Here is a 10,270-nt window from a genome sequence, read left to right on the forward strand (position 1 = left end):
CTTCAAAATAGACATCAAAATAGGTCATGGAGAAAATAAGTAGAAAAAGTTAAGATCTTATTAGGAATAATACTGTTTGGATAATTATAACCATCATAAGCAACCGAATCATCTCAACGTGTATTTGCTCAAAAATTTATTTATTACTACGAACACGTATTTAATTATCAACACAAGGAAAATCAACAGTTTCTAGAACTCCAACAGGGGCAGGACTTGGAGGTACTGGGATTTCAGGAGGCAGCAGAATGGTACACTGGTCAGTGTCATTATTATTGACCTGTGATGGTGGATGGCCTTGGAGGGAGCTGAGAGGTAACTCAGACCTCTTATCTTCAGGACACGGAAAGCAAACATACTTCTTCTCAGCAGCTGGAGACATCCCAAGTCATCAGCCTCATGCGTTTAGGCATCAAATGTTCCTCTTCATCCTCCACAGAAAAAACGCTTGAATATCTGCGCTTTCTGCAGAGACCTAACTCTGCAGTGGGTGGAGGTGTCAGAGGCAGAGGAACATCACTAGGACACATGAAAAACGTCACTTCATCATCCAGAGATGAACGATCATTTTTCAAATCTGGATGAATGATCTTGTCAGTGTCCTTTGAATAAAAGCTGGCATCAGCAGGTGGAGGATTTGAAGAAACTGGAACATCACAACTCATCAGCCTCATGCGTTTAGGCATCAAATGTTCCTCTTCATCCTCCACAGAAAAAACAGTAGAATATCTGCGCTTTCTACCCAGACCTAACTCTGCAGTGGGTGGAGGTCTCGGAGGCAGAGGAACATCACTAGGACACATGAAAAACGTCACTTCATCATCCAGGGATGAACGATCATTTTTCAAATCTGGATGAATGATCTTGTCTGTGTCCTTTGACTGAAAGCTGGCATCAGCAGGTGGTGGACTTAGGAGCTCACATGCAGGTGTGCTGATAGGTCTGAACATGAAAGCGGGAACTTCATTGTCCAGAGCACAACGGTCTGCATTAGATGAGTGTGGGAGCTTCTCCTTTGCCTGTGGAGGAGGCAGACTTTGAGCCAAAGGGATCTTGTGTTCCAGAGGAACATTCAAGTCATCTGACGTTTTGCTCTGTTACATATTATTATTATTGTTGTTGGATTTTTCTTTAAAAATTCACACGATTTAATGTTTAGAAACAGACACAGTGAAGGGTAACTTACCACAGCTCGAGCCATTTTAGGCGTCTGTCAAGGCAAAGACGCAGGATTTGGTTTCTCTGTGTAACATTACAGGACAGTTGTCAGTTTCATTTTCAAGTCAGTTGGATAAATTCATATCAAACTTCTCAAACTGTATCATTAAAGCATTGTTTAGGTAGACAAATATGAAAGATATGAAGATAAAAACAGTAACAGCTGGCAATCAAGGGAAAACAACCTTATGAAAAAGGTCTTAATCATTATTGTTTAAAAGTAAATCTTTCAGTCCTTACTTCAGTGATTGTTTGAAGTCTCTGTGCTTGTTGTCAGTCGCAGATTTGTGTAAAATAGTTGCAGTTTGTGAATAAAGTTTGCAGGAGCTCCAAAGTTTGTCTGTTCAATACCAAAGTAATGAGGAGACTGAGTGCAGGTTTGGAATCCTCAGTGACAGAAGAATGCAGCAATGTTTGAATTTGAATTTGTTGTTGTTTTATTAACAACAACTACCAGGATCATACCATAGCAACACAGTGATGCCCAATCAAATGTCAGGTACAAGGGATAGCCCATATACACATCCAACAGCACAGTAAAGCAATGGGCACCAATGCCACCAGTCAGGCCTTAAAAATACCCAAGTTATATAACAGCACACTGACAGTGTCTCATCCAAAAATATAAAATGTATAAATACAGTTAATATAATTTTCATTTAAATTTTATTTAATTCTCTTCATATAGTGCCAAACAGATATCTCAAGTCGTCACTGTTACAACATAGATAAACATAGACATGAAATCCATTATTTAATTCTCTTCCATTCACTCCAGTTCAATTCAATAGCTATATAGATGGATAGACAGATATTTTATTAGATATTGTATTATATACTATATTGATTCCAAATGGAGAATTAATGTGTTATATCACCAGGATAATGAATTCAAGTAGTACAATCTCCAATAAACAGACAACACAGTTCAAGTTCAAAGCGCAATATATGCAGGATCCCGGCTTTATATTGTAAGATGCAAAATGTTTATATATACATAATATTGTTGAAAAAATAAAGAAAGTTAAAAATCAAAATAAGTTTATTGTCACGGTGGCTGATGTGATTGCAGTATGAACCCAAAAGCAGACAAGGGAGAGATGGAACTGAATCTTAACAAAAAGCAAACCATTTATTAGGTTGAAAAAACATGAACACAAAACAAGGCACAGCAAACAGGGGCGAAAACTAAAACCTACACTGGGAATAACTCGGTATGACTATGACAACTATGACAGGAAAAACATGAACATGAATCCGAGGAGGTGCATGCGAGAAACTCTGATGAAAAAACATGGACCTAAACAGAATCAGGAGATAACCTGAAACCCGGAATAACGTGAACGGAGGAAAACGCACCAACACTGACCAGAGGAAGACAGCGGACTTAAATACACAGAAGAGAAAGGAGGGTAGTGGAAACACAGCTGACACAAATGAACCTGACACCACAGGGGAAGCAAAATGAAACACACTGAACATGGAAACACAACCCTTTCAAAATAAAAGACGAAACAAGGAGAGACGTAGATGTGTGATGGGTAGGGCTGGGACAACGCGTCGACGTAATCGATTACGTCGACGTAATCGATTACGTCGACGTTTGCCGGCTTTGTAAGGTGGAAATGGCCTATCATAAAAGCACGACGGCTATGCACCAGCACCTCAAACGACGACATCCAGGAGCAGCTTCTGAAAAGGACAAACCACCGTAAGTTTTCAACTTTTTTACTAACGCTGGTTTTTACCCGTTAATTCATCCAGACCCCCCCCCCCCCCTCCCCTAGACATACACTCACTCATAGACAGAGATAAACACCCAACCTCCGTAAATACAAAACTAATTTAAGCTGCTTAGCAGTAACATATAGCAGCTGCTGTTTAGTTGTTTTTTTAATTTGTGGCCCATGCTGGCAAAATGAGTCGGAATGCGCGCAGGCTGATTATCAGAATCGGCGAAAGACAAAAATGTGAGACATCGAATTGGCCGCAGGAGAAATGTTAACAAGGATAATGCACCACCTGCTAAATGTAGCCATCGTGGACACTATTACAACATTGTTAAAGTGCTTGCAAAAGCAAAATGACAACGAACTCTTGATTTGTCAAGCTTAATGTCTTTCATCCTATTTGAACGCTGTTTTTATACGTAATGCTTCTTCAGCTTGATCTTATAGGTCAAAGTTATGCATTCTACTGGCTAGAAAGCAGTGCACCAGTAAATGTGCCATCAGCTATGGCTGTTTAAACGCTATTTTTTGCAGTTATTTTTTGCAGCCATCACGATGGCTGCATATCATATGTTCAACATTGGTGATTATCATTAATCTCTTACTGTTATGCTATGAAAGCACATGGCATAACAGTAAGGCACATATAAACCATGTGGTTTATATTTTATATATATATATATATATATATATATATATATATATATATATATATATATATATATATATATATTAGGGGTGCAACGATACTCGTATCGATATTGAACCGTTCGATACAGTGCTTTCGGTTTGGTACGCATATGTATCGAACAATACAAAATTTTTAATTTATTTTATCAACTTTCCTTCTGACGATGCTGTCTGTGTTGAGCGCTCAGTGGATCTGCGCTCGACAGTGCAGCCTCGGCGGAGTAGTCGAACGCAAGATTCACTGAGCGCAGGGCAAGCTAGCGAGACAGAAGTTAAGCTCTCCTTGCAACATGGCAAATTGAACCTCCCCCACCCTAATTCAGATCTGGCATTTGGAACTATTTTGGTTTTCATGTGACATATGACCCTGAAGGTAAGCGCGTCATGGACTAAAGTAAAACAGTATGTTGGATGTGCCACGCAATGCTCAATTACATGGGGTGGGAACTAGTGTGTTAGCGCAGTTAGCTCTTTAACGTGTTGGCCGTCCAGCCCCAGGCACGGGGCGATCCGCGGTAGCTCGTTAACGGAGATTTGCCGTGTTGTGGCGTTAACGTCATTTCAATGAGATTAACGCTGACAGCACTAGTGGGAACACAACAAATATGACTGCACATTTACTCCGACATCATCCTAGTGCAAAAGACAAGTGGAAGCAGACAAAAACAACAAGCAGGCATGCTACAAACTTTACCCGAGTCATTTAGACAGCCGTTAGCACATGATTCTCCTTATGGGGACCTAATATGTTTAATATGCTGCTGAGAATATAGCCCAGAAGAAGCGTATAGTATAGCTTTTATTTTGGAAAGAGCCATTTCTCTGTAATAAACTCTCTTTTCCAAAGATGAGTGATTCCTCAATCAGATACAGGGCTCGCAAAATTTTTCCAGTCGGGCTACCAAAATCTATCTCTGCCCTGCCCGTCGGGCTATCATAGGAAGGAAAAATATATGTCAATGCTTTTGCATTCTTTCGGAAATGTAGCTGGGTAATTATGTCATTGGCATTGGTGAGCCACTGTCAATATGTGACATATTGAAATCGCGTTTGAATTTGCGCTTGTTTTTTGCTTTCACTTTGCAATCGCACGAACTGTGTATAGAGAGCGTCAGCACTGATTGGTGAGTGACGATAATTTGCGCACCAATTCCTCTGACATCGTCTTATCAATCGTTAGCTTACTATGCAAACATGACAAGTGAAATCTCCCGCAGCAAGCTTAAACATGTGAGAGGTTGATCGCGCAGAGAATCGCTGAGCGTTATAGTGATGGGTCGTTCATGAACGAAATGGCTCTTAGAGCCGGCTCTTTGACGTGAACGACGCGAGCCGGCTCCTTATCGCGAGCCGTCACGTGGGGTTTTTTTTTCTTTTCTTTCTCTCACCCTCTTTCTCGCACTTTTTTTCGCTTCACTCTGCACGCGAGCCTTGTGCTTTACGCTGGGCAGAGGGGGGAGGGGCGGTAGTTACACTCAGTAGCACATAGTGATGGGATTTCCGGCTCTTTTTAGAGATCCGGCTCTTTCGGCTCGGCTCACTAAAAAGAGCCGGCTCTTTCAGCTCCGAACCGGCTCTTCAGGTTGTTTTGTTGCTTTAATTAATTTATTATTAACAATAATATAAAATTATGCACAAAAGGAATTACTAACGTAAAAAAAGTGGTTTTATTTATATATGTTTATATATAAATATATGCGGTGGCCCCTAGAGACAAAACACGTACAAACTCCAAAACACATTTCTAGCTTTAACTGAACTTCCTAAGCAGAGCTACTAGATCACTTAAATTACACAATTGAAAGCATGTGTGTATTGTTTGTGTATTTATACACAGGCACTCATATATATTCAAATAATTTAAAAAAAGTTCATTTACCTGTTACTACCACACACCAAATCCGGTCGTTGGTACTTGCTGGCTTGTGTAGCCACAAGATAACAAAAGCGCAACACTGCGCCCAGCATCCTGGAGCACTTCTGTTGTCTTTTGTACGTGTTTTGAGTTTTTATGTGCTTCTGAGTTTTTACGTGCTTCGGAGTTTGTACGTGTTTTTACGTGTTTTGGAGTTTGTACATGCTTCAGAGTTCGTATGTGATTTGAAGTTTGTATGTGCTTTGTCTCTAGGGGCCACCGTAAATATACTTTTATTTATTCACTCCACATAAAATGTAATAAATAAATCATATAATACAAAAAACCAACTATTCACATTTCAACTTTTAACTATTTCAATTTTCAGCTTTTTCCTTTTACAAATTTAAAGTGAAAACAACACAAAACACTGCAAACCACAACACAATTAAATATAAATTATAATATGAAAACAAAAAGAACATGCATATTCTCTGTCATATGGACCTGCGTGAATAAACTTTCTGAATCCTTTATCATCTGCAACCAAAAATAGTTGTGGATGATTACTATACCTTTCTAATGTGACGTTGTTGTCCCTGGCTCTCTTTCTCTCTCTCTCCCTCCTGTTCTGTTCCTGTGCTACTGAGTGTAACTACCGCCCCTCCCCCCTCTGCCCAGCGTAAATAATAATAATAATAAACTTTATTTATAAAGCACACTTACAAACCAAGGGTATGCCAAGGTGCTTAACAAGTAAGATAGAGAATAGGAGGAGGATAATAGAAATAGGACCAAAGCAAGTACTAAGTATGCAAGCAGATAACTGTCACTGATACATAGGAAAGCAACAGGTACAGAGCAAACAAGAATTTAAATGAGCATAAAAGTGCATGATATAAAATCATAAAAGAAATATTCAGTAAAGCAGAGTGCAGAGTGAAGCGGAAAAAAAGTGCGAGAGAGAGGGTGAGAGAAAGAAAAAAAAAAAACCCCACGTGACGGCTCGCGATAAGGAGCCGGCTCGCGTCGTTCACGTCAAAGAGTCGGCTCTAAGAGCCATTTCGTTCGCGAACGACCCATCACTAGTAGCACAGGAACAGAGCCAGAGGGAGAGAAAGAGAAAGAGAGCCAGGGACAACAACGTCACATTAGAAAGGTATAGTAATCATCCACAACTATTTTCGGTTGCAGATGATAAAGGATTCAGAAAGTTTATTCATGCAGGTCCATCTGACAGAGAATGTGCATGTTCTTTTTGTTTTCATATTATAATTTATATTTAATTGTGTTGTGGTTTGCGGTGTTTTGTGTTGTTTTCGCTGACAATTTAAATAGTTAAAAGTTGAAATGTGAATAGTTGATTTTTGTATTATATCAGAATCAGAATCAGAATCGTGTTTATTGGCCAAGTATATGTGCAGACACATACAGGGAATTTGGTTCCGGTAGATGGTGGCTCTCAAGCATAGCAATGTAAAACACACACACACACACACGCACGCACACACACACACACACACACACGTGTCTATATATACACATTACACATACATACACAAAGCTGTGTAACCAACTATAACGAATCTAAACTTATATAAATAAAATACAGAAATGAATGAGGTGGAATGAATACTACAAAATGTACATAAGGTGCAGCTGCAGTCTGGCAGTGGGAGCAGTGTGACAGGTCAACTGTTAAGAAGGGAGATGGCGAGGGGAAAGAAACTGTTCCTGTGTCGGGTGGTCCTGGTCTGCAGGCTTCTGTACCGTCTGCCAGAGGGCAGCAGATCAAAAAGTCTGTGTCCAGGGTGTGAGGGGTCTGTGATGATTTACCCTGCCCGATTCCTGGTTCTTGAGAGGTACAGATCCTGGATAGAGGGCAGGGGGGTGCCGATGATCCTTTCTGCTGCCCGTACAGTCCGCTGCAGTCTGCTCCTGTCCTGTTTAGTGGCTGCTCCATACCAGACTGTGATGGAGGAGCACAGAACAGACTCAATGACCGCAGTGTAGAACTGGATCAGCAGCTCCTGTGGAAGACTGTACTTCCCCAGTTGTCTTAGGAAGTACATCCTCTGCTGGGTCTTTTTGAGGATGGAGTTGATGTTGGTCTCCCACTTCAGGTCCTGGGAGATGGTGGTACCCAGGAACTTGAAGGTCTTCACAGTTGACACAGGGCTGTCTGATATGGTGAGGGGGAGCAGAGTTGAGGGATGTCTCCTGAAGTCCACTGTCATCTCTACAGTCTTAAGAGTGTTCAGCTCCAGATTGTGCTGACTGCACCAGAGTACCAGCCGCTCAACTTCCTGCCGGTATGCAGACTCATCACCATCTTGAATGAGGCCAATGACAGTGGTGTCATCTGCAAACTTTAGGAGTTTGACAGCCGAGTTCTTGGAGGTGCAGTCGTTAGTGTAGAGGGAGAACAGTAGTGGTGAGAGGACACATCCTTGAGGGGCACCAATACTGAGGGACCGGGTTTCAGAGGTGATCTCCCCCAGCCTCACTTGTTGCTTTCTGTCTGTCAGGAAGCTGGTGATCCACTGACAGGTAGCTGGTGACACGCTGAGCTGGGAGAGATTGGAGGAAAGAAGTTCAGGCACAATGGTGTTAAAAGCTGAACTAAAGTCCACAAACAGGACCCTGGCATAAGTTCCCGGGCGGTCAAGGTGTTGCAGGATGTAATGCAGCCCCATGTTCACTGCATCGTCCACCGACCTGTTTGCCCGGTAGGCAAACTGCAGAGGGTCCAGCTGGTGGCCTGTAATGTCTTTCAGATGGGCTAACACCAGTCGTTCGAAGGATTTCATGACCACAGACGTCAAGGCGACAGGTCTGTAGTCATTCAGTCCTGTGATGGTGGGTTTCTTGGGAACAGGGATGATGGTGGAGCGTTTGAAGCAGGAGGGAACTTCACACAGCTCCAGGGATCTGTTGAAGATGCGAGTAAAGATGGGAGCCAGCTGTTCAGCACAGGTTTTGAGGCAGGAGGGTGAGACGCCGTCTGGTCCGGGGGCTTTCCTGGGCTTCTGTTTCTGGAATAGTCGGCTCACATCCTGAGTGTGTATTCTGAGTTTCAGGGAGGAGGAAAGGGGGGTGAGAGGTGTGGTGGAGGTCGTTGAGTCTGGATTGGAGAGGGTGGTGGTGGTCGTTGAGTCTGGATTGGGGAGGGTGGGGGTGGTCGTTGAGTCTTGATTGGGGAGGGTGGTGGTGGTCGTTAGGTCTGGATTGGGGAGGGTGGGGGTGGTCGTTGAGAATGGATTGGGGAGGGGGAGGGTTTAGGGGGGAGAGGTGGAAGGTGTGTTGGGGGTCAATGTCTGAAGCAATGTCCCTGGGGAGGGGAGGGTGGGGCGTGAGAGTCTGTCCGTCTCAAACCTGCAATAGAAAGTGTTTAACTCGTTGGCCAGGTCTTTGTTTTCTTCAATAGTGGGTGGGGGGCGTCTGTAGCTGGTGATTTCCTGCAGGCCCCTCCACACTGACGCAGGGTCGTTGGCTGAGAGCCGTTCTTCCAGCTTCTGGGAGTAGATCCTTTTAGCTGCTTTGATCTCCTTGGTCAGTGTGTTCCTAGCTTGCTTGTACAGGGCCCTGTCACCACTTCTGTAGGCGTCCTCCTTGGCCTTACGAAGATGTTGGAGTTTAGGAGTGAACCATGGTTTATTGTTGTTGTATGTGCAAAAGGTCTTTGTTGGCATACACACGTCTTCACAGAAACTGATGTATGATGTCACAGTGTCCGTGAGCTCATCTAGGTTCTCAGATGCAGCTTCAAAAACAGTCCAATCAGTGGAGTCAAAACAGTCCTGCAGTTCCTGCTTTGCTGCGTTAGTCCACTTCTTCACAGTTTTGACTACAGGCTTGGCACGTTTGAGTTTTTGCCTATAAACTGGAATAAGATGGACCATGCAGTGATCAGAATGTCCCAAAGCTGCCCGGGGCACAGAGCGATAGGCATCTTTTAGAGTGGTGTAGCAGTGATCCAGTATGATGTTGTCCCTGGTGGGGCAGTCTATATGCTGTCTGTATTTAGGGAGTTCGTAGTTTAGGTTTGCTCTGTTAAAATCCCCAAGAATAATTGTAAAGGAATCCGGGAATTTCCTCTCTAGGGTAGTAATCTGGTCAGCCAGCTCGCACAGTGCGTTGTTCGCGTTGGCCTGTGGAGGGATGTAAACTCCGACCAGCATGAAGGAAGAAAACTCCCGCGGTGAATAAAAAGGTTTACAGTTGATGAAAAAACTTTCCAAGTGTGGGCTGCAGTGTTTCTGTAACACTGTGACATCAGTACACCAACCTTCATTAATGTAGAAGCAGACTCCACCACCCTTTGTTTTCCCTGAGAGCTCAGTTTCACGGTCCGCCCGGTGAAGTTGGAAGCCCGGCAGATTTAAGACGGCGTCTGGGACTCGCTCACTGAGCCAGGCTTCAGTGAAGCAGAGGGCAGCAGAGCGTGCAAAGTCGTTGTTAGTCCGGTTTAAGAGCAGTAATTCGTCGACTTTGTTTGGAAGAGAGCGGAGATTCGCGAGGTGAATGGAGGGGAGTGCCGTGCGGAATCCTCACCGACGTAGTTTCACCAGCGCACCAGCGCGACTCCCCCGTCTACGTCTTCTCCAGGAGCCACAGAGAGCTGCTGCGCCTCCAACTAAAATCTCCAAAAAACTTTTATGATTTATTTATTACATTTTATGTGGAGTGAATAAATAAAAGTATATTTACGGTGGCCCCTAGAGACAAAGCACATACAAACTTCAAATCACATACGACTCTGAAGCATGTACAAACT

The 10,270-nt window shown here is 43.2% G+C and overlaps 1 long non-coding RNA gene across 1 annotated transcript; it reads right to left on the bottom strand.

Moving 5' to 3' along the window:
- Nucleotides 1-621: 621 nt before the first annotated feature.
- LOC146362429 (uncharacterized) lies at nucleotides 622-1,567 on the bottom strand. Its single transcript, XR_014799173.1, has 3 exons — nucleotides 1,459-1,567; nucleotides 1,187-1,242; nucleotides 622-1,019 (listed from the first exon to the last, which is right to left on the bottom strand). It is a non-coding gene; the product is annotated as an uncharacterized LOC146362429 (long non-coding RNA).
- Nucleotides 1,568-10,270: the final 8,703 nt, after the last annotated feature.

This window comes from Perissodus microlepis, chromosome 22, assembly GCF_051167445.1.
Source record: "Perissodus microlepis isolate ML-2025 ecotype Zambia chromosome 22, ASM5116744v1, whole genome shotgun sequence".
Taxonomy (NCBI): domain Eukaryota; kingdom Metazoa; phylum Chordata; class Actinopteri; order Cichliformes; family Cichlidae; genus Perissodus; species Perissodus microlepis.